This window comes from Leucopleurus acutus (genome assembly GCF_964270905.1).
Source record: "Leucopleurus acutus genome assembly, chromosome: 5".
Lineage (NCBI taxonomy): Eukaryota > Metazoa > Chordata > Mammalia > Artiodactyla > Delphinidae > Leucopleurus > Leucopleurus acutus.
Window position 1 is genome coordinate 131175759 of NC_139147.1, and position 25291 is coordinate 131201049.

A 25291-nucleotide genomic window follows, 5' to 3' on the forward strand; every position below is an offset into this window, starting at 1 on the left:
AGGAAACCGTTCATTTTCCAGACGGCATCCAAAGTCGAGTTTCTGCTGGGCAGGGAGAGACGGCAGGTATGTAAGCGGAGAATGAACAGTCAGCACAGAGTTTGTTACATTGCAGCTCAGGGTCAGCCCTGAGAGCCACTGGCATCACACCGAAGACTTTCCAGAACTCGGGTCGGGGCACAGTTGAAAGACTTGTCAATCTCTCTATCCAACGAAGGCAACAGTTTGCTGCCTTTCACACTGCGTTCCAAGAGATGATCCGGAGGTACCTGGGTGGCCGAACGGTGCTCAATCGGTCAACAGGAGTCATTGAGTGCACAGTGTTCCTCCAAAGGGACATGGTGGGGCAGAGGGAGTCCCAGGAGAAGCATTCCAGCGTTAATGCGCTGCTTTCCCTAAGGGTTCATGGAAATCGTTTGTACACGTCAAGTCGTGCGTGGAAACCCTGACATTACGTTGAGCCTGGGGGACAGGTCTGGCTTTCCCGTTATGTGAACAAGGGCTGCTGGAGGCCTCCTGTAACGAGTAGGAAACTGTTAGCCTAGGAATCCTGCCATTCAATCACTCGGCATTACCACCGTGAAGAGGGGACGGGCAACAACGCTGTTTTTCACTTAAATCTGAGGCCGCAAGTGTCCTGCTTTCCCGTTGGGAAAATAATGCTTTTCTCATTAGGCCCCTAGGTCAGACTTGACGCAGCACACGTACGTGTAGCTTCTGACCGGCGAAAAGAGACTCAAGGAGCACCCTGGACCTTCCCTCTTAAAACTTTGGCACGCAGGGAGCTGAAAGGCGTGACCGACGTAATTCCTTAGGTGAGGCCAAAAAGTGTCCTTTTATCCTACCAGAGCTCAGGCAGTGTTGCAGGGGCAACAAGTCCGTTTGTCAGGCTGCGCCTAAAGTCGACGGTCTGCTTGGCAAGCGAGGGCAGCTTCGTGTTCCCAGTGCGAACGCTAAGCAGAGGGTGTTTTCATTGCCGTCCTGGTTCAGCAGCGGGGACCGCTTGCGGTCCACCTAAGACCTGCCAGACCCGTGTTCGGGAGGACTTTTGAAAGATGGGCAATCCAACGGTGCAACAAAGAGAGCAGTGTTTTGCCTTGAATTCACGCTTCGTTCCAAGGGACGATGCGAAGGGCCTAGGTGCCTGTACGTCGGTAGGTCGCCTGAGACGTGACAACCGGTACACATGGTGTTGCCGTGAGACGTGGTGAGGGCGCGGGAGTCCCAGGAGTCCCGAAAAGCCCACTAGCGTTTAGCCACTGCTTTGAGTAGGGCTCCCTGGGAAATGCTGCACGCCTGCCTGGCATTTGTGGATGCAATTCCTGGACCTTGCCTTCAGCTTGGCGCTCAGTGTCGTGTTCCTTCTGTGTAAAGGCGGCTCTGGGATGCCCCAGGAATGGAAGCGGAAACCCACCACCGCTCTCAAGGAAATTCCACTTTCCTTCCAAAGACATTCCAGCATGCAAGAATGGACTGACAGAGCACTGTATTTCAGGCAGCTTTCACGCTGAATGATCCTTCTTTCCCGTTGGGAGGTACTACAGTTCTCTAAGGGTCCCGGTCTCAGAGTTGCACACAGCCCACGTGCGTATAGTTTCTCAGGAACCAAAGGGGACCCAAGGAGGACGGTGGCACCTTCTCTGAATAATTTTGTAGCCAGGGAGTTGTGCGCTGTGCGAATGGCATGAACTCTTAAAGGTGCTAGGTATCAGATTTAGGTGCTCCCCGAACCTGCCAAAAGCCTAGCAGTGTTCGGCGGTGGGGGGGTGGTGGTGGTGGAAATGTCCACTTTCCAGACTGCATCAAAGGTCGAGTTACAGCTTACCAGGAAGAGCCGGTAGGTAAGTACACCCAGAATGAACACTACGCACCGTGTCTCACATGGCTCCTCAGCATCAGCAGTGGGAGCCCCTGGCATGCCACCTGGGACCTTCTACACCTCTGTTCAGGGGGCACTTTTGAATGTCGTGGCTATCTAGCTCTACAGCAAAGAGGAGACTTTGTCGTTTCTCAGTCTGCATTCAAAGAGGTGATCCGGAGGACTTTGACAGCAGAAAGGTGCTCAGGGGGCCAAGAAGAGTTTCGGTACACAGTGTTCTTCCAAGGGACGTGGTGAGGCAGCGGGGACCCTAGGAAAGGCATACTAACTTCAATGCACTACTCGCCTAAGGTTTCCTGGAAAACCTCTGCACGCGTCAATTCGTGGAGGGAATACCTGAACCTCACTTGGGTCGTTGTGGAACAGTAGAGTGTTCCGTTGATGGATAGAGGGCGCCCGGAGGCCTCCTGCACGGCGTAGTAAACAGAGTGTTTCTCTAGGCAAACTCCCTTTCCCCGCACATAGCCATTCTACTTGTGAAGAGAACACGAGGAACCGCACTGTTTCTCAGGACACTCTGAGGCCGCACTTTCAGCTCTCCCGCCGGGAAAATAATGCTCTTGGCTTTAGGTAACCAATATCAAAATTGAACCCAGCACATGCACTTGTAGTTTCTGACCAACAAAAAGAGACTCAAGCAGCATCCTGGACCTTCGCTGATAAGACTTTGGCACCAGGGTAGTCCTGCGTGGGCTGAATGGCCTCAACGACGTAATTCCCGGGGATGGGCCAAACTGTCCTTGTGTCTTACAAAACCCGGGGTAGCGTTCAGGGGCAAATTGTACGTTTGTCAGGCTGCCTCTGAAGTCGACCTTCTGCTTGGCAGAGAGAGAGAGAGAGAGAGAGAGAGAGAGAGAGAGAGAGGCGGCAGGGAAGTGTTCCCAGCATGAACCGTAAACACAGTGTTTCCTCATAGCAGCAGTGGTTCAGCAGTGGGGATCATTGGCATAATACCGAAGACCTGCTAGGCCTGTGTTCGGGAGGACTTTTGAAAGCTCGGCCGTCTAGACGGGCAGCGAAGGGAGCAGAGTGTCGCCTTTCGTTCTTCTTGCAGAGAAACGATCCGAAGGGCCCAGGTACCTGTATTTGGTTGGGTCCCCTAAGAATTGGGTACACATTGGGTACACAGTGTTTTTCCATGCGAGGTGGTGAGGACCCAGGAGTCCTAGGAGTCCTGAACCAGCACCCTAGCGTCAAGCCACTGCTTTGACTAAGGCTTCTGGGCAAATGCTGCATGCCTGCAGGCACTGTGGATGCCGTTCCCGGACCTTGTTTGGATCTCCGTGACCAGTGTGGTCTGCCCTTTATGCGAAGGGGGCTCTGGCACGCCTCAGGCAAGGAAGTGGAAAGACCTTTCTTCTTTCTTGCATAGCACCCTTTCCTTTGAGACACGTTCCAGCATGCAAGGGAAGACTAGCGGAACGCTGTGTTTAGGCACCTTTGAGGCTACGAGGACTCTTCGTTCAACTAGGGACAATCCAACGTTTCTCCTAAGGTCCCGGCATCAAAGTTGAACGCAGCCCCACGTACGTGTAGTTTCTCAAGCACCAGAAGAGACACAAGAAGCACTGTGGTTCCTTCTCAGAATAATATCTTGCGCAGGGAGAGGAGCACTGTCCGAGTGACATAGGCGTTTTAAGGCGCTAGCTAGATCTGGGTGTCCTTGAACCTGCCAAAAGACTAGCAGGCTTCAGGAGGAAACCGTTCATTTTCCAGACGGCATCCAAAGTCGAGTTTCTGCTGGGCAGGGAGAGACGGCAGGTATGTAAGCGGAGAATGAACAGTCAGCACAGAGTTTGTTACATTGCAGCTCAGGGTCAGCCCTGAGAGCCACTGGCATCACACCGAAGACTTTCCAGAACTCGGGTCGGGGCACAGTTGAAAGACTTGTCAATCTCTCTATCCAACGAAGGCAACAGTTTGCTGCCTTTCACACTGCGTTCCAAGAGATGATCCGGAGGTACCTGGGTGGCCGAACGGTGCTCAATCGGTCAACAGGAGTCATTGAGTGCACAGTGTTCCTCCAAAGGGACATGGTGGGGCAGAGGGAGTCCCAGGAGAAGCATTCCAGCGTTAATGCGCTGCTTTCCCTAAGGGTTCATGGAAATCGTTTGTACACGTCAAGTCGTGCGTGGAAACCCTGACATTACGTTGAGCCTGGGGGACAGGTCTGGCTTTCCCGTTATGTGAACAAGGGCTGCTGGAGGCCTCCTGTAACGAGTAGGAAACTGTTAGCCTAGGAATCCTGCCATTCAATCACTCGGCATTACCACCGTGAAGAGGGGACGGGCAACAACGCTGTTTTTCACTTAAATCTGAGGCCGCAAGTGTCCTGCTTTCCCGTTGGGAAAATAATGCTTTTCTCATTAGGCCCCTAGGTCAGACTTGACGCAGCACACGTACGTGTAGCTTCTGACCGGCGAAAAGAGACTCAAGGAGCACCCTGGACCTTCCCTCTTAAAACTTTGGCACGCAGGGAGCTGAAAGGCGTGACCGACGTAATTCCTTAGGTGAGGCCAAAAAGTGTCCTTTTATCCTACCAGAGCTCAGGCAGTGTTGCAGGGGCAACAAGTCCGTTTGTCAGGCTGCGCCTAAAGTCGACGGTCTGCTTGGCAAGCGAGGGCAGCTTCGTGTTCCCAGTGCGAACGCTAAGCAGAGGGTGTTTTCATTGCCGTCCTGGTTCAGCAGCGGGGACCGCTTGCGGTCCACCTAAGACCTGCCAGACCCGTGTTCGGGAGGACTTTTGAAAGATGGGCAATCCAACGGTGCAACAAAGAGAGCAGTGTTTTGCCTTGAATTCACGCTTCGTTCCAAGGGACGATGCGAAGGGCCTAGGTGCCTGTACGTCGGTAGGTCGCCTGAGACGTGACAACCGGTACACATGGTGTTGCCGTGAGATGTGGTGAGGGCGCGGGAGTCCCAGGAGTCCCGAAAAGCCCACTAGCGTTTAGCCACTGCTTTGAGTAGGGCTCCCTGGGAAATGCTGCACGCCTGCCTGGCATTTGTGGATGCAATTCCTGGACCTTGCCTTCAGCTTGGCGCTCAGTGTCGTGTTCCTTCTGTGTAAAGGCGGCTCTGGGATGCCCCAGGAACGGAAGCGGAAACCCACCACCGCTCTCAAGGAAATTCCACTTTCCTTCCAAAGACATTCCAGCATGCAACAATGGACTGACAGAGCACTGTATTTCAGGCAGCTTTCACGCTGAACGATCCTTCTTTCCCGTTGGGAGGTACTACAGTTCTCTAAGGGTCCCGGTCTCAGAGTTGCACACAGCCCACGTGCGTATAGTTTCTCAGGAACCAAAGGGGACCCAAGGAGGACGGTGGCACCTTCTCTGAATAATTTTGTAGCCAGGGAGTTGTGCGCTGTGCGAATGGCATGAACTCTTAAAGGTGCTAGGTATCAGATTTAGGTGCTCCCCGAACCTGCCAAAAGCCTAGCAGTGTTCGGCGGTGGGGGGGTGGTGGTGGTGGAAATGTCCACTTTCCAGACTGCATCAAAGGTCGAGTTACAGCTTACCAGGAAGAGCCGGTAGGTAAGTACACCCAGAATGAACACTACGCACCGTGTCTCACATGGCTCCTCAGCGTCAGCAGTGGGAGCCCCTGGCATGCCACCTGGGACCTTCTACACCTCTGTTCAGGGGGCACTTTTGAATGTCGTGGCTATCTAGCTCTACAGCAAAGAGGAGACTTTGTCGTTTCTCAGTCTGCATTCAAAGAGGTGATCCGGAGGACTTTGACAGCAGAAAGGTGCTCAGGGGGCCAAGAAGAGTTTCGGTACACAGTGTTCTTCCAAGGGATGTGGTGAGGCAGCGGGGACCCTAGGAAAGGCATACTAACTTCAATGCACTACTCGCCTAAGGTTTCCTGGAAAACCTCTGCACGCGTCAATTCGTGGAGGGAATACCTGAACCTCACTTGGGTCGTTGTGGAACAGTAGAGTGTTCCGTTGATGGATAGAGGGCGCCCGGAGGCCTCCTGCACGGCGTAGTAAACAGAGTGTTTCTCTAGGCAAACTCCCTTTCCCCGCACATAGCCATTCTACTTGTGAAGAGAACACGAGGAACCGCACTGTTTCTCAGGACACTCTGAGGCCGCACTTTCAGCTCTCCCGCCGGGAAAATAATGCTCTTGGCTTTAGGTAACCAATATCAAAATTGAACCCAGCACATGCACTTGTAGCTTCTGACCAACAAAAAGAGACTCAAGCAGCATCCTGGACCTTCGCTGATAAGACTTTGGCACCAGGGTAGTCCTGCGTGGGCTGAATGGCCTCAACGACGTAATTCCCGGGGATGGGCCAAACTGTCCTTGTGTCTTACAAAACCCGGGGTAGCGTTCAGGGGCAAATTGTACGTTTGTCAGGCTGCCTCTGAAGTCGACCTTCTGCTTGGCAGAGAGAGAGAGAGAGAGAGAGAGAGAGAGAGAGAGAGAGAGAGAGGCGGCAGGGAAGTGTTCCCAGCATGAACCGTAAACACAGTGTTTCCTCATAGCAGCAGTGGGGATCATTGGCATAATACTGAAGACCTGCTAGGCCTGTGTTCAGGAGGACTTTTGAAAGCTCGGCCGTCTAGACGGGCAGCGAAGGGAGCAGAGTGTCGCCTTTCGTTCTTCTTGCAGAGAAACGATCCGAAGGGCCCAGGTACCTGTATTTGGTTGGGTCCCCTAAGAATTGGGTACACATTGGGTACACAGTGTTTTTCCATGCGAGGTGGTGAGGACCCAGGAGTCCTAGGAGTCCTGAACCAGCACCCTAGCGTCAAGCCACTGCTTTGACTAAGGCTTCTGGGCAAATGCTGCATGCCTGCAGGCACTGTGGATGCCGTTCCCGGACCTTGTTTGGATCTCCGTGACCAGTGTGGTCTGCCCTTTATGCGAAGGGGGCTCTGGCACGCCTCAGGCAAGGAAGTGGAAAGACCTTTCTTCTTTCTTGCATAGCACCCTTTCCTTTGAGACACGTTCCAGCATGCAAGGGAAGACTAGCGGAACGCTGTGTTTAGGCACCTTTGAGGCTACGAGGACTCTTCGTTCAACTAGGGACAATCCAACGTTTCTCCTAAGGTCCCGGCATCAAAGTTGAACGCAGCCCCACGTACGTGTAGTTTCTCAAGCACCAGAAGAGACACAAGAAGCACTGTGGTTCCTTCTCAGAATAATATCTTGCGCAGGGAGAGGAGCACTGTCCGAGTGACATAGGCGTTTTAAGGCGCTAGCTAGATCTGGGTGTCCTTGAACCTGCCAAAAGACTAGCAGGCTTCAGGAGGAAACCGTTCATTTTCCAGACGGCATCCAAAGTCGAGTTTCTGCTGGGCAGGGAGAGACGGCAGGTATGTAAGCGGAGAATGAACAGTCAGCACAGAGTTTGTTACATTGCAGCTCAGGGTCAGCCCTGAGAGCCACTGGCATCACACCGAAGACTTTCCAGAACTCGGGTCGGGGCACAGTTGAAAGACTTGTCAATCTCTCTATCCAACGAAGGCAACAGTTTGCTGCCTTTCACACTGCGTTCCAAGAGATGATCCGGAGGTACCTGGGTGGCCGAACGGTGCTCAATCGGTCAACAGGAGTCATTGAGTGCACAGTGTTCCTCCAAAGGGACATGGTGGGGCAGAGGGAGTCCCAGGAGAAGCATTCCAGCGTTAATGCGCTGCTTTCCCTAAGGGTTCATGGAAATCGTTTGTACACGTCAAGTCGTGCGTGGAAACCCTGACATTACGTTGAGCCTGGGGGACAGGTCTGGCTTTCCCGTTATGTGAACAAGGGCTGCTGGAGGCCTCCTGTAACGAGTAGGAAACTGTTAGCCTAGGAATCCTGCCATTCAATCACTCGGCATTACCACCGTGAAGAGGGGACGGGCAACAACGCTGTTTTTCACTTAAATCTGAGGCCGCAAGTGTCCTGCTTTCCCGTTGGGAAAATAATGCTTTTCTCATTAGGCCCCTAGGTCAGACTTGACGCAGCACACGTACGTGTAGCTTCTGACCGGCGAAAAGAGACTCAAGGAGCACCCTGGACCTTCCCTCTTAAAACTTTGGCACGCAGGGAGCTGAAAGGCGTGACCGACGTAATTCCTTAGGTGAGGCCAAAAAGTGTCCTTTTATCCTACCAGAGCTCAGGCAGTGTTGCAGGGGCAACAAGTCCGTTTGTCAGGCTGCGCCTAAAGTCGACGGTCTGCTTGGCAAGCGAGGGCAGCTTCGTGTTCCCAGTGCGAACGCTAAGCAGAGGGTGTTTTCATTGCCGTCCTGGTTCAGCAGCGGGGACCGCTTGCGGTCCACCTAAGACCTGCCAGACCCGTGTTCGGGAGGACTTTTGAAAGATGGGCAATCCAACGGTGCAACAAAGAGAGCAGTGTTTTGCCTTGAATTCACGCTTCGTTCCAAGGGACGATGCGAAGGGCCTAGGTGCCTGTACGTCGGTAGGTCGCCTGAGACGTGACAACCGGTACACATGGTGTTGCCGTGAGATGTGGTGAGGGCGCGGGAGTCCCAGGAGTCCCGAAAAGCCCACTAGCGTTTAGCCACTGCTTTGAGTAGGGCTCCCTGGGAAATGCTGCACGCCTGCCTGGCATTTGTGGATGCAATTCCTGGACCTTGCCTTCAGCTTGGCGCTCAGTGTCGTGTTCCTTCTGTGTAAAGGCGGCTCTGGGATGCCCCAGGAATGGAAGCGGAAACCCACCACCGCTCTCAAGGAAATTCCACTTTCCTTCCAAAGACATTCCAGCATGCAAGAATGGACTGACAGAGCACTGTATTTCAGGCAGCTTTCACGCTGAACGATCCTTCTTTCCCGTTGGGAGGTACTACAGTTCTCTAAGGGTCCCGGTCTCAGAGTTGCACACAGCCCACGTGCGTATAGTTTCTCAGGAACCAAAGGGGACCCAAGGAGGACGGTGGCACCTTCTCTGAATAATTTTGTAGCCAGGGAGTTGTGCGCTGTGCGAATGGCATGAACTCTTAAAGGTGCTAGGTATCAGATTTAGGTGCTCCCCGAACCTGCCAAAAGCCTAGCAGTGTTCGGCGGTGGGGGGGTGGTGGTGGTGGAAATGTCCACTTTCCAGACTGCATCAAAGGTCGAGTTACAGCTTACCAGGAAGAGCCGGTAGGTAAGTACACCCAGAATGAACACTACGCACCGTGTCTCACATGGCTCCTCAGCGTCAGCAGTGGGAGCCCCTGGCATGCCACCTGGGACCTTCTACACCTCTGTTCAGGGGGCACTTTTGAATGTCGTGGCTATCTAGCTCTACAGCAAAGAGGAGACTTTGTCGTTTCTCAGTCTGCATTCAAAGAGGTGATCCGGAGGACTTTGACAGCAGAAAGGTGCTCAGGGGGCCAAGAAGAGTTTCGGTACACAGTGTTCTTCCAAGGGACGTGGTGAGGCAGCGGGGACCCTAGGAAAGGCATACTAACTTCAATGCACTACTCGCCTAAGGTTTCCTGGAAAACCTCTGCACGCGTCAATTCGTGGAGGGAATACCTGAACCTCACTTGGGTCGTTGTGGAAGAGTAGAGTGTTCCGTTGATGGATAGAGGGCGCCCGGAGGCCTCCTGCACGGCGTAGTAAACAGAGTGTTTCTCTAGGCAAACTCCCTTTCCCCGCACATAGCCATTCTACTTGTGAAGAGAACACGAGGAACCGCACTGTTTCTCAGGACACTCTGAGGCCGCACTTTCAGCTCTCCCGCCGGGAAAATAATGCTCTTGGCTTTAGGTAACCAATATCAAAATTGAACCCAGCACATGCACTTGTAGCTTCTGACCAACAAAAAGAGACTCAAGCAGCATCCTGGACCTTCGCTGATAAGACTTTGGCACCAGGGTAGTCCTGCGTGGGCTGAATGGCCTCAACGACGTAATTCCCGGGGATGGGCCAAACTGTCCTTGTGTCTTACAAAACCCGGGGTAGCGTTCAGGGGCAAATTGTACGTTTGTCAGGCTGCCTCTGAAGTCGACCTTCTGTTTGGCAGAGAGAGAGAGAGAGAGAGAGAGAGAGAGAGAGAGAGAGGCGGCAGGGAAGTGTTCCCAGCATGAACCGTAAACACAGTGTTTCCTCATAGCAGCAGTGGGGATCATTGGCATAATACCGAAGACCTGCTAGGCCTGTGTTCAGGAGGACTTTTGAAAGCTCGGCCGTCTAGACGGGCAGCGAAGGGAGCAGAGTGTCGCCTTTCGTTCTTCTTGCAGAGAAACGATCCGAAGGGCCCAGGTACCTGTATTTGGTTGGGTCCCCTAAGAATTGGGTACACATTGGGTACACAGTGTTTTTCCATGCGAGGTGGTGAGGACCCAGGAGTCCTAGGAGTCCTGAACCAGCACCCTAGCGTCAAGCCACTGCTTTGACTAAGGCTTCTGGGCAAATGCTGCATGCCTGCAGGCACTGTGGATGCCGTTCCCGGACCTTGTTTGGATCTCCGTGACCAGTGTGGTCTGCCCTTTATGCGAAGGGGGCTCTGGCACGCCTCAGGCAAGGAAGTGGAAAGACCTTTCTTCTTTCTTGCATAGCACCCTTTCCTTTGAGACACGTTCCAGCATGCAAGGGAAGACTAGCGGAACGCTGTGTTTAGGCACCTTTGAGGCTACGAGGACTCTTCGTTCAACTAGGGACAATCCAACGTTTCTCCTAAGGTCCCGGCATCAAAGTTGAACGCAGCCCCACGTACGTGTAGTTTCTCAAGCACCAGAAGAGACACAAGAAGCACTGTGGTTCCTTCTCAGAATAATATCTTGCGCAGGGAGAGGAGCACTGTCCGAGTGACATAGGCGTTTTAAGGCGCTAGCTAGATCTGGGTGTCCTTGAACCTGCCAAAAGACTAGCAGGCTTCAGGAGGAAACCGTTCATTTTCCAGACGGCATCCAAAGTCGAGTTTCTGCTGGGCAGGGAGAGACGGCAGGTATGTAAGCGGAGAATGAACAGTCAGCACAGAGTTTGTTACATTGCAGCTCAGGGTCAGCCCTGAGAGCCACTGGCATCACACCGAAGACTTTCCAGAACTCGGGTCGGGGCACAGTTGAAAGACTTGTCAATCTCTCTATCCAACGAAGGCAACAGTTTGCTGCCTTTCACACTGCGTTCCAAGAGATGATCCGGAGGTACCTGGGTGGCCGAACGGTGCTCAATCGGTCAACAGGAGTCATTGAGTGCACAGTGTTCCTCCAAAGGGACATGGTGGGGCAGAGGGAGTCCCAGGAGAAGCATTCCAGCGTTAATGCGCTGCTTTCCCTAAGGGTTCATGGAAATCGTTTGTACACGTCAAGTCGTGCGTGGAAACCCTGACATTACGTTGAGCCTGGGGGACAGGTCTGGCTTTCCCGTTATGTGAACAAGGGCTGCTGGAGGCCTCCTGTAACGAGTAGGAAACTGTTAGCCTAGGAATCCTGCCATTCAATCACTCGGCATTACCACCGTGAAGAGGGGACGGGCAACAACGCTGTTTTTCACTTAAATCTGAGGCCGCAAGTGTCCTGCTTTCCCGTTGGGAAAATAATGCTTTTCTCATTAGGCCCCTAGGTCAGACTTGACGCAGCACACGTACGTGTAGCTTCTGACCGGCGAAAAGAGACTCAAGGAGCACCCTGGACCTTCCCTCTTAAAACTTTGGCACGCAGGGAGCTGAAAGGCGTGACCGACGTAATTCCTTAGGTGAGGCCAAAAAGTGTCCTTTTATCCTACCAGAGCTCAGGCAGTGTTGCAGGGGCAACAAGTCCGTTTGTCAGGCTGCGCCTAAAGTCGACGGTCTGCTTGGCAAGCGAGGGCAGCTTCGTGTTCCCAGTGCGAACGCTAAGCAGAGGGTGTTTTCATTGCCGTCCTGGTTCAGCAGCGGGGACCGCTTGCGGTCCACCTAAGACCTGCCAGACCCGTGTTCGGGAGGACTTTTGAAAGATGGGCAATCCAACGGTGCAACAAAGAGAGCAGTGTTTTGCCTTGAATTCACGCTTCGTTCCAAGGGACGATGCGAAGGGCCTAGGTGCCTGTACGTCGGTAGGTCGCCTGAGACGTGACAACCGGTACACATGGTGTTGCCGTGAGACGTGGTGAGGGCGCGGGAGTCCCAGGAGTCCCGAAAAGCCCACTAGCGTTTAGCCACTGCTTTGAGTAGGGCTCCCTGGGAAATGCTGCACGCCTGCCTGGCATTTGTGGATGCAATTCCTGGACCTTGCCTTCAGCTTGGCGCTCAGTGTCGTGTTCCTTCTGTGTAAAGGCGGCTCTGGGATGCCCCAGGAATGGAAGCGGAAACCCACCACCGCTCTCAAGGAAATTCCACTTTCCTTCCAAAGACATTCCAGCATGCAACAATGGACTGACAGAGCACTGTATTTCAGGCAGCTTTCACGCTGAACGATCCTTCTTTCCCGTTGGGAGGTACTACAGTTCTCTAAGGGTCCCGGTCTCAGAGTTGCACACAGCCCACGTGCGTATAGTTTCTCAGGAACCAAAGGGGACCCAAGGAGGACGGTGGCACCTTCTCTGAATAATTTTGTAGCCAGGGAGTTGTGCGCTGTGCGAATGGCATGAACTCTTAAAGGTGCTAGGTATCAGATTTAGGTGCTCCCCGAACCTGCCAAAAGCCTAGCAGTGTTCGGCGGTGGGGGGGTGGTGGTGGTGGAAATGTCCACTTTCCAGACTGCATCAAAGGTCGAGTTACAGCTTACCAGGAAGAGCCGGTAGGTAAGTACACCCAGAATGAACACTACGCACCGTGTCTCACATGGCTCCTCAGCGTCAGCAGTGGGAGCCCCTGGCATGCCACCTGGGACCTTCTACACCTCTGTTCAGGGGGCACTTTTGAATGTCGTGGCTATCTAGCTCTACAGCAAAGAGGAGACTTTGTCGTTTCTCAGTCTGCATTCAAAGAGGTGATCCGGAGGACTTTGACAGCAGAAAGGTGCTCAGGGGGCCAAGAAGAGTTTCGGTACACAGTGTTCTTCCAAGGGATGTGGTGAGGCAGCGGGGACCCTAGGAAAGGCATACTAACTTCAATGCACTACTCGCCTAAGGTTTCCTGGAAAACCTCTGCACGCGTCAATTCGTGGAGGGAATACCTGAACCTCACTTGGGTCGTTGTGGAAGAGTAGAGTGTTCCGTTGATGGATAGAGGGCGCCCGGAGGCCTCCTGCACGGCGTAGTAAACAGAGTGTTTCTCTAGGCAAACTCCCTTTCCCCGCACATAGCCATTCTACTTGTGAAGAGAACACGAGGAACCGCACTGTTTCTCAGGACACTCTGAGGCCGCACTTTCAGCTCTCCCGCCGGGAAAATAATGCTCTTGGCTTTAGGTAACCAATATCAAAATTGAACCCAGCACATGCACTTGTAGCTTCTGACCAACAAAAAGAGACTCAAGCAGCATCCTGGACCTTCGCTGATAAGACTTTGGCACCAGGGTAGTCCTGCGTGGGCTGAATGGCCTCAACGACGTAATTCCCGGGGATGGGCCAAACTGTCCTTGTGTCTTACAAAACCCGGGGTAGCGTTCAGGGGCAAATTGTACGTTTGTCAGGCTGCCTCTGAAGTCGACCTTCTGCTTGGCAGAGAGAGAGAGAGAGAGAGAGAGAGAGAGAGAGAGAGAGAGGCGGCAGGGAAGTGTTCCCAGCATGAACCGTAAACACAGTGTTTCCTCATAGCAGCAGTGGGGATCATTGGCATAATACCGAAGACCTGCTAGGCCTGTGTTCAGGAGGACTTTTGAAAGCTCGGCCGTCTAGACGGGCAGCGAAGGGAGCAGAGTGTCGCCTTTCGTTCTTCTTGCAGAGAAACGATCCGAAGGGCCCAGGTACCTGTATTTGGTTGGGTCCCCTAAGAATTGGGTACACATTGGGTACACAGTGTTTTTCCATGCGAGGTGGTGAGGACCCAGGAGTCCTAGGAGTCCTGAACCAGCACCCTAGCGTCAAGCCACTGCTTTGACTAAGGCTTCTGGGCAAATGCTGCATGCCTGCAGGCACTGTGGATGCCGTTCCCGGACCTTGTTTGGATCTCCGTGACCAGTGTGGTCTGCCCTTTATGCGAAGGGGGCTCTGGCACGCCTCAGGCAAGGAAGTGGAAAGACCTTTCTTCTTTCTTGCATAGCACCCTTTCCTTTGAGACACGTTCCAGCATGCAAGGGAAGACTAGCGGAACGCTGTGTTTAGGCACCTTTGAGGCTACGAGGACTCTTCGTTCAACTAGGGACAATCCAACGTTTCTCCTAAGGTCCCGGCATCAAAGTTGAACGCAGCCCCACGTACGTGTAGTTTCTCAAGCACCAGAAGAGACACAAGAAGCACTGTGGTTCCTTCTCAGAATAATATCTTGCGCAGGGAGAGGAGCACTGTCCGAGTGACATAGGCGTTTTAAGGCGCTAGCTAGATCTGGGTGTCCTTGAACCTGCCAAAAGACTAGCAGGCTTCAGGAGGAAACCGTTCATTTTCCAGACGGCATCCAAAGTCGAGTTTCTGCTGGGCAGGGAGAGACGGCAGGTATGTAAGCGGAGAATGAACAGTCAGCACAGAGTTTGTTACATTGCAGCTCAGGGTCAGCCCTGAGAGCCACTGGCATCACACCGAAGACTTTCCAGAACTCGGGTCGGGGCACAGTTGAAAGACTTGTCAATCTCTCTATCCAACGAAGGCAACAGTTTGCTGCCTTTCACACTGCGTTCCAAGAGATGATCCGGAGGTACCTGGGTGGCCGAACGGTGCTCAATCGGTCAACAGGAGTCATTGAGTGCACAGTGTTCCTCCAAAGGGACATGGTGGGGCAGAGGGAGTCCCAGGAGAAGCATTCCAGCGTTAATGCGCTGCTTTCCCTAAGGGTTCATGGAAATCGTTTGTACACGTCAAGTCGTGCGTGGAAACCCTGACATTACGTTGAGCCTGGGGGACAGGTCTGGCTTTCCCGTTATGTGAACAAGGGCTGCTGGAGGCCTCCTGTAACGAGTAGGAAACTGTTAGCCTAGGAATCCTGCCATTCAATCACTCGGCATTACCACCGTGAAGAGGGGACGGGCAACAACGCTGTTTTTCACTTAAATCTGAGGCCGCAAGTGTCCTGCTTTCCCGTTGGGAAAATAATGCTTTTCTCATTAGGCCCCTAGGTCAGACTTGACGCAGCACACGTACGTGTAGCTTCTGACCGGCGAAAAGAGACTCAAGGAGCACCCTGGACCTTCCCTCTTAAAACTTTGGCACGCAGGGAGCTGAAAGGCGTGACCGACGTAATTCCTTAGGTGAGGCCAAAAAGTGTCCTTTTATCCTACCAGAGCTCAGGCAGTGTTGCAGGGGCAACAAGTCCGTTTGTCAGGCTGCGCCTAAAGTCGACGGTCTGCTTGGCAAGCGAGGGCAGCTTCGTGTTCCCAGTGCGAACGCTAAGCAGAGGGTGTTTTCATTGCCGTCCTGGTTCAGCAGCGGGGACCGCTTGCGGTCCACCTAAGACCTGCCAGACCCGTGTTCGGGAGGACTTTTGAAAGATGGGCAATCCAACGGTGCAACAAAGAGAGCAGTGTTTTGCCTTGAATTCACGCTTCGTTCCAAGGGACGATGCGAAGGGCCTAGGTGCCTGTACGTCGGTAGGTCGCCTGAGACGTGACAACCGGTACACATGGTGTTGCCGTGAGACGTGGTGAGGGCGCGGGAGTCCCAGGAGTCCCGAAAAGCCCACTAGCGTTTAGCCACTGCTTTGAGTAGGGCTCCCTGGGAAATGCTGCACGCCTGCCTGGCATTTGTGGATGCAATTCCTGGACCTTGCCTTCAGCTTGGCGCTCAGTGTCGTGTTCCTTCTGTGTAAAGGCGGCTCTGGGATGCCCCAGGAATGGAAGCGGAAACCCACCACCGCTCTCAAGGAAATTCCACTTTCCTTCCAAAGACATTCCAGCATGCAAGAATGGACTGACAGAGCACTGTATTTCAGGCAGCTTTCACGCTGAACGATCCTTCTTTCCCGTTGGGAGGTACTACAGTTCTCTAAGGGTCCCGGTCTCAGAGTTGCACACAGCCCACGTGCGTATAGTTTCTCAGGAACCAAAGGGGACCCAAGGAGGACGGTGGCACCTTCTCTGAATAATTTTGTAGCCAGGGAGTTGTGCGCTGTGCGAATGGCATGAACTCTTAAAGGTGCTAGGTATCAGATTTAGGTGCTCCCCGAACCTGCCAAAAGCCTAGCAGTGTTCGGCGGTGGGGGGGTGGTGGTGGTGGAAATGTCCACTTTCCAGACTGCATCAAAGGTCGAGTTACAGCTTACCAGGAAGAGCCGGTAGGTAAGTACACCCAGAATGAACACTACGCACCGTGTCTCACATGGCTCCTCAGCGTCAGCAGTGGGAGCCCCTGGCATGCCACCTGGGACCTTCTACACCTCTGTTCAGGGGGCACTTTTGAATGTCGTGGCTATCTAGCTCTACAGCAAAGAGGAGACTTTGTCGTTTCTCAGTCTGCATTCAAAGAGGTGATCCGGAGGACTTTGACAGCAGAAAGGTGCTCAGGGGGCCAAGAAGAGTTTCGGTACACAGTGTTCTTCCAAGGGACGTGGTGAGGCAGCGGGGACCCTAGGAAAGGCATACTAACTTCAATGCACTACTCGCCTAAGGTTTCCTGGAAAACCTCTGCACGCGTCAATTCGTGGAGGGAATACCTGAACCTCACTTGGGTCGTTGTGGAAGAGTAGAGTGTTCCGTTGATGGATAGAGGGCGCCCGGAGGCCTCCTGCACGGCGTAGTAAACAGAGTGTTTCTCTAGGCAAACTCCCTTTCCCCGCACATAGCCATTCTACTTGTGAAGAGAACACGAGGAACCGCACTGTTTCTCAGGACACTCTGAGGCCGCACTTTCAGCTCTCCCGCCGGGAAAATAATGCTCTTGGCTTTAGGTAACCAATATCAAAATTGAACCCAGCACATGCACTTGTAGCTTCTGACCAACAAAAAGAGACTCAAGCAGCATCCTGGACCTTCGCTGATAAGACTTTGGCACCAGGGTAGTCCTGCGTGGGCTGAATGGCCTCAACGACGTAATTCCCGGGGATGGGCCAAACTGTCCTTGTGTCTTACAAAACCCGGGGTAGCGTTCAGGGGCAAATTGTACGTTTGTCAGGCTGCCTCTGAAGTCGCCCTTCTGCTTGGCAGAGAGAGAGAGAGAGAGAGAGAGAGAGAGAGAGAGAGAGAGAGAGAGAGAGGCGGCAGGGAAGTGTTCCCAGCATGAACCGTAAACACAGTGTTTCCTCATAGCAGCAGTGGTTCAGCAGTGGGGATCATTGGCATAATACCGAAGACCTGCTAGGCCTGTGTTCGGGAGGACTTTTGAAAGCTCGGCCGTCTAGACGGGCAGCGAAGGGAGCAGAGTGTCGCCTTTCGTTCTTCTTGCAGAGAAACGATCCGAAGGGCCCAGGTACCTGTATTTGGTTGGGTCCCCTAAGAATTGGGTACACATTGGGTACACAGTGTTTTTCCATGCGAGGTGGTGAGGACCCAGGAGTCCTAGGAGTCCTGAACCAGCACCCTAGCGTCAAGCCACTGCTTTGACTAAGGCTTCTGGGCAAATGCTGCATGCCTGCAGGCACTGTGGATGCCGTTCCCGGACCTTGTTTGGATCTCCGTGACCAGTGTGGTCTGCCCTTTATGCGAAGGGGGCTCTGGCACGCCTCAGGCAAGGAAGTGGAAAGACCTTTCTTCTTTCTTGCATAGCACCCTTTCCTTTGAGACACGTTCCAGCATGCAAGGGAAGACTAGCGGAACGCTGTGTTTAGGCACCTTTGAGGCTACGAGGACTCTTCGTTCAACTAGGGACAATCCAACGTTTCTCCTAAGGTCCCGGCATCAAAGTTGAACGCAGCCCCACGTACGTGTAGTTTCTCAAGCACCAGAAGAGACACAAGAAGCACTGTGGTTCCTTCTCAGAATAATATCTTGCGCAGGGAGAGGAGCACTGTCCGAGTGACATAGGCGTTTTAAGGCGCTAGCTAGATCTGGGTGTCCTTGAACCTGCCAAAAGACTAGCAGGCTTCAGGAGGAAACCGTTCATTTTCCAGACGGCATCCAAAGTCGAGTTTCTGCTGGGCAGGGAGAGACGGCAGGTATGTAAGCGGAGAATGAACAGTCAGCACAGAGTTTGTTACATTGCAGCTCAGGGTCAGCCCTGAGAGCCACTGGCATCACACCGAAGACTTTCCAGAACTCGGGTCGGGGCACAGTTGAAAGACTTGTCAATCTCTCTATCCAACGAAGGCAACAGTTTGCTGCCTTTCACACTGCGTTCCAAGAGATGATCCGGAGGTACCTGGGTGGCCGAACGGTGCTCAATCGGTCAACAGGAGTCATTGAGTGCACAGTGTTCCTCCAAAGGGACATGGTGGGGCAGAGGGAGTCCCAGGAGAAGCATTCCAGCGTTAATGCGCTGCTTTCCCTAAGGGTTCATGGAAATCGTTTGTACACGTCAAGTCGTGCGTGGAAACCCTGACATTACGTTGAGCCTGGGGGACAGGTCTGGCTTTCCCGTTATGTGAACAAGGGCTGCTGGAGGCCTCCTGTAACGAGTAGGAAACTGTTAGCCTAGGAATCCTGCCATTCAATCACTCGGCATTACCACCGTGAAGAGGGGACGGGCAACAACGCTGTTTTTCACTTAAATCTGAGGCCGCAAGTGTCCTGCTTTCCCGTTGGGAAAATAATGCTTTTCTCATTAGGCCCCTAGGTCAGACTTGACGCAGCACACGTACGTGTAGCTTCTGACCGGCGAAAAGAGACTCAAGGAGCACCCTGGACCTTCCCTCTTAAAACTTTGGCACGCAGGGAGCTGAAAGGCGTGACCGACGTAATTCCTTAGGTGAGGCCAAAAAGTGTCCTTTTATCCTACCAGAGCTCAGGCAGTGTTGCAGGGGCAACAAGTCCGTTTGTCAGGCTGCGCCTAAAGTCGACGGTCTGCTTGGCAAGCGAGGGCAGCTTCGTGTTCCCAGTGCGAACGCTAAGCAGAGGGTGTTTTCATTGCCGTCCTGGTTCAGCAGCGGGGACCGCTTGCGGTCCACCTAAGACCTGCCAGACCCGTGTTCGGGAGGACTTTTGAAAGATGGGCAATCCAACGGTGCAACAAAGAGAGCAGTGTTTTGCCTTGAATTCACGCTTCGTTCCAAGGGACGATGCGAAGGGCCTAGGTGCCTGTACGTCGGTAGGTCGCCTGAGACGTGACAACCGGTACACATGGTGTTGCCGTGAGACGTGGTGAGGGCGCGGGAGTCCCAGGAGTCCCGAAAAGCCCACTAGCGTTTAGCCACTGCTTTGAGTAGGGCTCCCTGGGAAATGCTGCACGCCTGCCTGGCATTTGTGGATGCAATTCCTGGACCTTGCCTTCAGCTTGGCGCTCAGTGTCGTGTTCCTTCTGTGTAAAGGCGGCTCTGGGATGCCCCAGGAATGGAAGCGGAAACCCACCACCGCTCTCAAGGAAATTCCACTTTCCTTCCAAAGACATTCCAGCATGCAACAATGGACTGACAGAGCACTGTATTTCAGGCAGCTTTCACGCTGAACGATCCTTCTTTCCCGTTGGGAGGTACTACAGTTCTCTAAGGGTCCCGGTCTCAGAGTTGCACACAGCCCACGTGCGTATAGTTTCTCAGGAACCAAAGGGGACCCAAGGAGGACGGTGGCACCTTCTCTGAATAATTTTGTAGCCAGGGAGTTGTGCGCTGTGCGAATGGCATGAACTCTTAAAGGTGCTAGGTATCAGATTTAGGTGCTCCCCGAACCTGCCAAAAGCCTAGCAGTGTTCGGCGGTGGGGGGGTGGTGGTGGTGGAAATGTCCACTTTCCAGACTGCATCAAAGGTCGAGTTACAGCTTACCAGGAAGAGCCGGTAGGTAAGTACACCCAGAATGAACACTACGCACCGTGTCTCACATGGCTCCTCAGCGTCAGCAGTGGGAGCCCCTGGCATGCCACCTGGGACCTTCTACACCTCTGTTCAGGGGGCACTTTTGAATGTCGTGGCTATCTAGCTCTACAGCAAAGAGGAGACTTTGTCGTTTCTCAGTCTGCATTCAAAGAGGTGATCCGGAGGACTTTGACAGCAGAAAGGTGCTCAGGGGGCCAAGAAGAGTTTCGGTACACAGTGTTCTTCCAAGGGATGTGGTGAGGCAGCGGGGACCCTAGGAAAGGCATACTAACTTCAATGCACTACTCGCCTAAGGTTTCCTGGAAAACCTCTGCACGCGTCAATTCGTGGAGGGAATACCTGAACCTCACTTGGGTCGTTGTGGAACAGTAGAGTGTTCCGTTGATGGATAGAGGGCGCCCGGAGGCCTCCTGCACGGCGTAGTAAACAGAGTGTTTCTCTAGGCAAACTCCCTTTCCCCGCACATAGCCATTCTACTTGTGAAGAGAACACGAGGAACCGCACTGTTTCTCAGGACACTCTGAGGCCGCACTTTCAGCTCTCCCGCCGGGAAAATAATGCTCTTGGCTTTAGGTAACCAATATCAAAATTGAACCCAGCACATGCACTTGTAGCTTCTGACCAACAAAAAGAGACTCAAGCAGCATCCTGGACCTTCGCTGATAAGACTTTGGCACCAGGGTAGTCCTGCGTGGGCTGAATGGCCTCAGCGACGTAATTCCCGGGGATGGGCCAAACTGTCCTTGTGTCTTACAAAACCCGGGGTAGCGTTCAGGGGCAAATTGTACGTTTGTCAGGCTGCCTCTGAAGTCGACCTTCTGCTTGGCAGAGAGAGAGAGAGAGAGAGAGAGAGAGAGAGAGAGAGAGAGGCGGCAGGGAAGTGTTCCCAGCATGAACCGTAAACACAGTGTTTCCTCATAGCAGCAGTGGGGATCATTGGCATAATACCGAAGACCTGCTAGGCCTGTGTTCAGGAGGACTTTTGAAAGCTCGGCCGTCTAGACGGGCAGCGAAGGGAGCAGAGTGTCGCCTTTCGTTCTTCTTGCAGAGAAACGATCCGAAGGGCCCAGGTACCTGTATTTGGTTGGGTCCCCTAAGAATTGGGTACACATTGGGTACACAGTGTTTTTCCATGCGAGGTGGTGAGGACCCAGGAGTCCTAGGAGTCCTGAACCAGCACCCTAGCGTCAAGCCACTGCTTTGACTAAGGCTTCTGGGCAAATGCTGCATGCCTGCAGGCACTGTGGATGCCGTTCCCGGACCTTGTTTGGATCTCCGTGACCAGTGTGGTCTGCCCTTTATGCGAAGGGGGCTCTGGCACGCCTCAGGCAAGGAAGTGGAAAGACCTTTCTTCTTTCTTGCATAGCACCCTTTCCTTTGAGACACGTTCCAGCATGCAAGGGAAGACTAGCGGAACGCTGTGTTTAGGCACCTTTGAGGCTACGAGGACTCTTCGTTCAACTAGGGACAATCCAACGTTTCTCCTAAGGTCCCGGCATCAAAGTTGAACGCAGCCCCACGTACGTGTAGTTTCTCAAGCACCAGAAGAGACACAAGAAGCACTGTGGTTCCTTCTCAGAATAATATCTTGCGCAGGGAGAGGAGCACTGTCCGAGTGACATAGGCGTTTTAAGGCGCTAGCTAGATCTGGGTGTCCTTGAACCTGCCAAAAGACTAGCAGGCTTCAGGAGGAAACCGTTCATTTTCCAGACGGCATCCAAAGTCGAGTTTCTGCTGGGCAGGGAGAGACGGCAGGTATGTAAGCGGAGAATGAACAGTCAGCACAGAGTTTGTTACATTGCAGCTCAGGGTCAGCCCTGAGAGCCACTGGCATCACACCGAAGACTTTCCAGAACTCGGGTCGGGGCACAGTTGAAAGACTTGTCAATCTCTCTATCCAACGAAGGCAACAGTTTGCTGCCTTTCACACTGCGTTCCAAGAGATGATCCGGAGGTACCTGGGTGGCCGAACGGTGCTCAATCGGTCAACAGGAGTCATTGAGTGCACAGTGTTCCTCCAAAGGGACATGGTGGGGCAGAGGGAGTCCCAGGAGAAGCATTCCAGCGTTAATGCGCTGCTTTCCCTAAGGGTTCATGGAAATCGTTTGTACACGTCAAGTCGTGCGTGGAAACCCTGACATTACGTTGAGCCTGGGGGACAGGTCTGGCTTTCCCGTTATGTGAACAAGGGCTGCTGGAGGCCTCCTGTAACGAGTAGGAAACTGTTAGCCTAGGAATCCTGCCATTCAATCACTCGGCATTACCACCGTGAAGAGGGGACGGGCAACAACGCTGTTTTTCACTTAAATCTGAGGCCGCAAGTGTCCTGCTTTCCCGTTGGGAAAATAATGCTTTTCTCATTAGGCCCCTAGGTCAGACTTGACGCAGCACACGTACGTGTAGCTTCTGACCGGCGAAAAGAGACTCAAGGAGCACCCTGGACCTTCCCTCTTAAAACTTTGGCACGCAGGGAGCTGAAAGGCGTGACCGACGTAATTCCTTAGGTGAGGCCAAAAAGTGTCCTTTTATCCTACCAGAGCTCAGGCAGTGTTGCAGGGGCAACAAGTCCGTTTGTCAGGCTGCGCCTAAAGTCGACGGTCTGCTTGGCAAGCGAGGGCAGCTTCGTGTTCCCAGTGCGAACGCTAAGCAGAGGGTGTTTTCATTGCCGTCCTGGTTCAGCAGCGGGGACCGCTTGCGGTCCACCTAAGACCTGCCAGACCCGTGTTCGGGAGGACTTTTGAAAGATGGGCAATCCAACGGTGCAACAAAGAGAGCAGTGTTTTGCCTTGAATTCACGCTTCGTTCCAAGGGACGATGCGAAGGGCCTAGGTGCCTGTACGTCGGTAGGTCGCCTGAGACGTGACAACCGGTACACATGGTGTTGCCGTGAGACGTGGTGAGGGCGCGGGAGTCCCAGGAGTCCCGAAAAGCCCACTAGCGTTTAGCCACTGCTTTGAGTAGGGCTCCCTGGGAAATGCTGCACGCCTGCCTGGCATTTGTGGATGCAATTCCTGGACCTTGCCTTCAGCTTGGCGCTCAGTGTCGTGTTCCTTCTGTGTAAAGGCGGCTCTGGGATGCCCCAGGAATGGAAGCGGAAACCCACCACCGCTCTCAAGGAAATTCCACTTTCCTTCCAAAGACATTCCAGCATGCAACAATGGACTGACAGAGCACTGTATTTCAGGCAGCTTTCACGCTGAACGATCCTTCTTTCCCGTTGGGAGGTACTACAGTTCTCTAAGGGTCCCGGTCTCAGAGTTGCACACAGCCCACGTGCGTATAGTTTCTCAGGAACCAAAGGGGACCCAAGGAGGACGGTGGCACCTTCTCTGAATAATTTTGTAGCCAGGGAGTTGTGCGCTGTGCGAATGGCATGAACTCTTAAAGGTGCTAGGTATCAGATTTAGGTGCTCCCCGAACCTGCCAAAAGCCTAGCAGTGTTCGGCGGTGGGGGGGTGGTGGTGGTGGAAATGTCCACTTTCCAGACTGCATCAAAGGTCGAGTTACAGCTTACCAGGAAGAGCCGGTAGGTAAGTACACCCAGAATGAACACTACGCACCGTGTCTCACATGGCTCCTCAGCGTCAGCAGTGGGAGCCCCTGGCATGCCACCTGGGACCTTCTACACCTCTGTTCAGGGGGCACTTTTGAATGTCGTGGCTATCTAGCTCTACAGCAAAGAGGAGACTTTGTCGTTTCTCAGTCTGCATTCAAAGAGGTGATCCGGAGGACTTTGACAGCAGAAAGGTGCTCAGGGGGCCAAGAAGAGTTTCGGTACACAGTGTTCTTCCAAGGGACGTGGTGAGGCAGCGGGGACCCTAGGAAAGGCATACTAACTTCAATGCACTACTCGCCTAAGGTTTCCTGGAAAACCTCTGCACGCGTCAATTCGTGGAGGGAATACCTGAACCTCACTTGGGTCGTTGTGGAAGAGTAGAGTGTTCCGTTGATGGATAGAGGGCGCCCGGAGGCCTCCTGCACGGCGTAGTAAACAGAGTGTTTCTCTAGGCAAACTCCCTTTCCCCGCACATAGCCATTCTACTTGTGAAGAGAACACGAGGAACCGCACTGTTTCTCAGGACACTCTGAGGCCGCACTTTCAGCTCTCCCGCCGGGAAAATAATGCTCTTGGCTTTAGGTAACCAATATCAAAATTGAACCCAGCACATGCACTTGTAGCTTCTGACCAACAAAAAGAGACTCAAGCAGCATCCTGGACCTTCGCTGATAAGACTTTGGCACCAGGGTAGTCCTGCGTGGGCTGAATGGCCTCAACGACGTAATTCCCGGGGATGGGCCAAACTGTCCTTGTGTCTTACAAAACCCGGGGTAGCGTTCAGGGGCAAATTGTACGTTTGTCAGGCTGCCTCTGAAGTCGCCCTTCTGCTTGGCAGAGAGAGAGAGAGAGAGAGAGAGAGAGAGAGAGAGAGAGAGAGAGGCGGCAGGGAAGTGTTCCCAGCATGAACCGTAAACACAGTGTTTCCTCATAGCAGCAGTGGTTCAGCAGTGGGGATCATTGGCATAATACCGAAGACCTGCTAGGCCTGTGTTCGGGAGGACTTTTGAAAGCTCGGCCGTCTAGACGGGCAGCGAAGGGAGCAGAGTGTCGCCTTTCGTTCTTCTTGCAGAGAAACGATCCGAAGGGCCCAGGTACCTGTATTTGGTTGGGTCCCCTAAGAATTGGGTACACATTGGGTACACAGTGTTTTTCCATGCGAGGTGGTGAGGACCCAGGAGTCCTAGGAGTCCTGAACCAGCACCCTAGCGTCAAGCCACTGCTTTGACTAAGGCTTCTGGGCAAATGCTGCATGCCTGCAGGCACTGTGGATGCCGTTCCCGGACCTTGTTTGGATCTCCGTGACCAGTGTGGTCTGCCCTTTATGCGAAGGGGGCTCTGGCACGCCTCAGGCAAGGAAGTGGAAAGACCTTTCTTCTTTCTTGCATAGCACCCTTTCCTTTGAGACACGTTCCAGCATGCAAGGGAAGACTAGCGGAACGCTGTGTTTAGGCACCTTTGAGGCTACGAGGACTCTTCGTTCAACTAGGGACAATCCAACGTTTCTCCTAAGGTCCCGGCATCAAAGTTGAACGCAGCCCCACGTACGTGTAGTTTCTCAAGCACCAGAAGAGACACAAGAAGCACTGTGGTTCCTTCTCAGAATAATATCTTGCGCAGGGAGAGGAGCACTGTCCGAGTGACATAGGCGTTTTAAGGCGCTAGCTAGATCTGGGTGTCCTTGAACCTGCCAAAAGACTAGCAGGCTTCAGGAGGAAACCGTTCATTTTCCAGACGGCATCCAAAGTCGAGTTTCTGCTGGGCAGGGAGAGACGGCAGGTATGTAAGCGGAGAATGAACAGTCAGCACAGAGTTTGTTACATTGCAGCTCAGGGTCAGCCCTGAGAGCCACTGGCATCACACCGAAGACTTTCCAGAACTCGGGTCGGGGCACAGTTGAAAGACTTGTCAATCTCTCTATCCAACGAAGGCAACAGTTTGCTGCCTTTCACACTGCGTTCCAAGAGATGATCCGGAGGTACCTGGGTGGCCGAACGGTGCT